The following is a 6,038-nucleotide window of genomic DNA, read 5'->3' as shown; positions in this document are numbered from 1 at the left end:
TTCACTAGCTTCATCATGTAAAAATATTTTTCCAATCACTTTAGAAGTTCTGTGCTATGAATGTGGCTCTAGACACCCATCTCACTACAATGCTGGAAATAAAAGGCCTGGTTTTTAGAACCTATTTTTAATAATCTGCATTATCATAGTTTTTTTCCTCCATCATCACAGATTTTTCTCATTCCATTTTTTTCAGGTCTATTTTGTTGCTTTTCTTTTCTTCTGGTTTTGAGCTGGAAATACAGATTACTTATATTCAATCTTCCTCATTTCTTCTTTTTCCTTTTTTTTGGGCTACACCCATGGCATGCAGAAGTTCCCAGGCCAGGGATGGAACCTGAGTCACAGCAATGACAAGAGAGTCCTTAACCTGTTAGGCCACCAGGGAATGCCATTCTTTATTTTCTGATACATACATTTCAGGCAGTTTTTACATCACTTTGGCTACATCTGAAAAGACTTTGTAAGTAATGCTCCCATTTTGCTTCTAAATGATTTCCATTTTATTTCCTCTTTGCCTTCAGTTACATACCTTTTCAATTTCCAGCTTTATATAATTTATTATTTTTATTGATACCTAGTTGTATTGCATTTGAGTGGAAGTTACCTAAGCCCACTCACATACCAATGTTCTGACAAAATTTTCTATCTTTTAGATCACAGATCACTGAATTTTTTAATCTAAATCCTAAATATCCTCAGCCTTCAGGAAAGAAATGTTAAATCTCATTGTCTACTGGTCCATTTCTCTGTGTCCAGTATCAATTTTTTCTTTCTATATTTTGGAGTTGTTGGCACAACACTCACTGTTTTATTTCCAAGATGATGACCCTGTAAGCTTCCCTTGGGCCCTCTCCTGCTTCCACTTATACCTCGTGAGGCATTCAGCCCTGTAATCCCACCTGTCAGAATGGTATCAATGCATGGACTATATTCTTCCTTTGATATGATTCTTTTTCTTTAATTTTTAAAAATCTTTTTTACAGAGATTTCTTCACTTCTGAGTCAACTCCAGGTTTCTTTCCTTGTTTCTGAGCAGGGCTTTTCTTAAAAAAAAAATAGTAATAATTGGAGTTCCTGTCGTGGCTCAGTGGTTAACGAATCTGACTAGGAACCATGAGGTTGCAGGTTCAATCCCTGGCCTTGCTCAGTGGGTTAAGGATCCAGCGTTGCGGTGAGCCATGGTGTAGGTCACAGATGCGGCTCGGATCCCAAGTTGCTATGGCTCCGGCGTAGGCTAGCGGCTACAGCTCCGATTAGACCCCTAGGCTGGTACCTCCATATGATGTGGGTGAGACCCTAGAAAAAGACAAAATAATAATAATAATTTGGGTTAGGAGACTATGCTGCAGTATTCATGTTCAATGTAACATGTTAAAATTTGAAATCCATAACTCTATACTTATTTACTCAAATATTACAGAAAGAAAAATAAATTCTGAAAGCAGAATTATTGGGTCCAGGCAGGTGTACATTTTCCATTGAGAGATAGTGATCAATCATGCTCTAACACGCTACATTCAGACTCCTGTCAAGTGAGCACAATGAAGAGCATTTTCACACTTTTGCCACCAATGGTTAATATAAGTCTTTTAAATATATTGCAGTCTGAAAAAAAAAATCATGTTTGAGTGGCACTTCTTTATTTGTAAGTTCCAGGGTAAAATCCAACTCAGATACAATGATTAGAATTGATATCTGAGGAGTTCCCATCGTGGCTCAGTGGTTAACGACTCTAGGAGCCATGATGTTGTGGGTTCGATCCCTGGCCTTGCACACAAGCTGTGGTGTTGGTCACAGATGTGGCTTGGATCTGGTGTTGCTGTGGCGTAGGCCGATGGGTACAACTCTGATTAGACTCCTAGCCTGGGAACCTCCATATGCCGTGGGTGTGGCCCTAGAAAAGACAAAAAAAGACCCCCCAAAAAAATTGATATCTGAAAGAAATTAATTAGAATTTAAAGGTCAGCCTTTGCGTGAGCCTCATCTTTTTATTTAATCATAAGATCATAAATTCCTAAGTGTGCTACAAATCAAACCCAAATAATCAGATTGTTACATTACCTATGACATGAAATAGAAAATAATGCCCAGAGAAAGGGTAAATAGACATGGTTACTAAGCTGCTTAATATTCTAACTTTTCAGCCACAAAGTAACTTAGACTTGAAAGATAAATCCAGATGAATATATTTGTTATTTACCCTAGTTAGACTTCCAATTAATTTTAGATACAGCCAACTGGCCTGGCTAAACATCTGTAGCTCAACATGAATCCTATTAGTGAACTGTCCAAAACTTAAATAGGCAGTTTGTAAAAAAATTCAAAATGGCACTTTGCTTCCAGGATTTGGTCTACAGCTATAGATAAACCAAATAAAAATGTTTATCACTGAGGGCAAGTGTCTTTGAATACTGTATTTTTACAACTGAAAATGAAAAGGGAATTTGAACAAAGCTACTGGGACTTAAAATCACGTTTCAAAAACGTTTTAAATGATTCATTCTATATAAAATTATTTTAACCTCCATGTAAATCAGTTTGTGTATACATCCAGAATTGTTAAATAACATAGTTTTCATCTTCATATAACTTAGAATTATATATGTAATTATATATAATATATAGTTCTATCTTTGCCTTTAATAAATCATAAAATGATAAAGAGCAGACCTAAGTTGAAAGCCAAAATTGATTTAAGGGATCTGCCAGGGCAGTAATTTTGATTAAGTTTGCTATAGACATATTTGTTTATATCTGAAAAACATAATAGTTTAATGGACTGAGCCAAGGATTGGGAGTCAGCTACTCCTTAATGACATGTTATCATATCAGTTCCTTCCTAATCCTACCTTTCTCCATTGTAAAATAAAGATTTTGGAATAAATTATCTCTATGGAAAGAAAAATTTATTTAAGGGAAAATATTGGTAATACTATAGCATATTCTTTTTTTTCTTTACTATAATAGCATATTCTAATGAAAGTTTGGGAAGTATGCCACATGATTTCTATCAGTTAATAGGATAAACAAACAAATTATTTTGTTCATCATTTCCTTCAGGTATGGGGCTTTCCAACAAGTCCCTTCCCTAGATTCATAGAAAACATTTGTTCAGTGTATTAGGATGAACTAACTAGGATGCTCACAATGTGAGATAATCAGCAGCCTCAGAATTCACCTCAGAATTCAGCCTTTCCAGAAGGCTGGCATACCTGTAACCCAGTGGTAAGTAAATGGGTGCTGCAGCAGTTAATAAAATAGACAAGAAATCTTGTTCTCATTCATGCATACAGATGATAAATAAATCAGTAAACATGTATAGTATTTTACATGGTAATAGATGCTAAGAAGAATGGGAATTCCATGTTCAGGAATGCTGAAAGCATTCCTTTTTTAAAATAGACACAGCTTATAAAATAGTCAGCTAGAATTTTAGGAAGGAAAGAAGATACTGGTTGAAGAGGTAATGCTTTTAAAGTTAAATGTGATAAAGAACATGAATATTCAAATAGTATGATTTTAGGAAATGTCATACTGCTTAACTCAAAAAGCACAAAAAGTGGAGTTACTGTTATAGGTCAATGGTTAATGAACCCAACTAGTATACATGAGGACACAGGTTTGATCCCTGGCCTTGCTCAGAGGGTTAAGGATCTGGCAGTGCTGCGAGCTGTGGTGTAGGTCACAGACATGGCTCAGATCCCACGTTGCTATGGCTGTGGTGTAGGCCGGTGGCTACAGCTCCACTTAGACTCCTAGCCTGGGAACCTCCATATGCCGTGGGTGTGGCCCTAAAAAAGACAAAAAGACCAAAAAAAAAAAAAAGCACAGAAAGTTAACCATAAGGACACAATTAATTTAACATGTAAGCAAGTAAGGTTGTAACTTTTTAAAAAATAAGAATTTACATGTGAATAAATAACTTTTAGGATAAAGGACTATCTTAAAAACATGAAAACTTTACATTTGAATAATCGTTCTCAATAAAAAAACTGACTTTTTAACCTTACTCTTAACTTTACATAAGTTGTTGCAGATACTATTTGTTTTTGTTCTAAGAATTAGAAACAATTATTCACAAATTATCAACCATGACAAAAAAAAGTCATTTTGTTTGGAAAGTGTATCCTTTAAAAAAAAAACACTGAAACATATGTAAACGTGGAAAATCACTAATTGGGAAATTAGGACTTAATCTGTTTTTCCCCTTTATTCTCATTTTCAAAACTATTTATAAATATAAACATAAAATAATAATTTAAGCTTACATTTTCCCAGTTGTGAAATATCTTTGAGTCATAAACCAAAGCAGTTTTATTAAACTACAGTAAGTTATCACTAAAGAAGTGACTATACATCACACTGTAAGCCAGTGGCTTAGGGGGCCATCGGGGAAGATGAGCAGTGAGGGCGAGGGCCTGCAGGTCTTCTCCCAGTGAAATAGAAGTTGCCAAAAATAAAAAAATAAATAAGGAGTTCCAGTCGTGATTCATTGGAAATGAATCTGACTAGCATCCATGAGGATTCGGGTTCGATCCCTGACCTTGCTCAGTGGGTTGGGGATCCAGCATTGCCATGAGCTGTGATGTAGGTTGCAGATATGGCTCGGACTCCCTGTTGCTGTGGCGTAGGCCAGAAGCTGTAGATCCGATCCAACTCCTATTCTGGGAACTTCCATATGCCATGAGTGAGGTCCTAAAAACCAAAAAAAAAAAAAAAAAAAAAAAAAATTGCTGTTTTGTCACATCTTAGGGTTCTATGTAAGACACTGTATGAAAAATAGGTTTTATATAACCTAAAAAAAAAATTCTGAAAGCTAATGACCAAAGGAACAGAAAGAAATCAGGGAAAAAACACGCACAAATTTCTTCTTTCGTGATAAAACTGACTCAAGTACACCCAGATAATTAATCTTTTCTCCTCCCCTATTATTCTACCAAGGTATCTTTGATTACATTTCATCTACCTTCAAATCATGTTACTTGATACAAAACAAGATTTTTAAATTCATAATTAAAACACCAAGCTGGCAAAATGTGTTTGATTAATATTAAAATGAAAGGTCTTTTTAAAAGGAGTTCTTGTTTTGGCTTAGCAGGTTAAGGACCCAATGTTGTCTCTGTGACGATGTGGGTTCGATACCTGGCCTCGCTTAAGTGGGTTAAGGATCCAGCGTTGCTGCAAGCTGCAGCATGAACTGCAGACATGGCTTGGACCTGGTGTTGCTGTGGCTGTGGCGTTGGCCACAGCTGCAGCTCTGACTCAATCTCTGGCCTGGGAACTTTCATATTCTGCAGGCCATAAAAAAAAAAAAAATTAAGTTTTAAGTTCAGTTCAAAACAAAAAGTTTGGGTTCAAAAACAAAATCAAAACAATTTTTTTGTGATTAGACAATTATTTTAAGAGTACACATTTGTGGGAGTTCCTGTTGTGGCTTAGTGGTTAAGGAACCTGACTAGTGACCATGAACTTGCAGGTTTGATCCCTGGCCTCGCTCAGTGGGCTGGGGATCCAGCGTTGCTGTGAGCTGTGGTAATAGGCCACAGACGCAGCTCAGGCCCCACGTGGCTGTGGCTGTGGCATAGGCTGGCGGCTGTAGCTCCAATTAGACCCCTAGCCTGGGAACCTCCATGTGCCGTGGGTGCGGCCCTAAAAAGACAAAAGACAGTTTTAAAAAAAAAAAAGAGTACATATTTCGGAAAATGTCACCAAATGATTTAGTAAGCTTGGCGGAAAGGAGAAAGGCATAGGACACTTGAGCTGGGTGTTGAAAAATAAATTAAGATTGGGGGATTAAAGAGATGGTTAAATACTTTTCTAAGAAAAAAGGAACAGAATGAGCAAAGTGTGAATAAAGCTAAGTTTCCAAGGAATGGCAAACATCTCAATTTGGCTGGGATATAAGTGAGGGGTAATGATAGGAAATAGGACTGTGAATTTAGGTTGTAACTAGATAATGAAAGGTTCCCAACAACACAATAGAGACTTAGGTTTTTTTCAATAAAAAATTAGGGAGAAATAGCAATGAGGATTTC

The sequence above is a fragment of the Sus scrofa genome, chromosome 9, assembly GCF_000003025.6.
Source record: "Sus scrofa isolate TJ Tabasco breed Duroc chromosome 9, Sscrofa11.1, whole genome shotgun sequence".
In the NCBI taxonomy this organism is placed as follows: Eukaryota; Metazoa; Chordata; class Mammalia; order Artiodactyla; family Suidae; genus Sus; species Sus scrofa.
The sequence above is the reverse complement of the archived record's forward strand: the minus strand, read 5'-3'. Positions refer to the sequence as shown.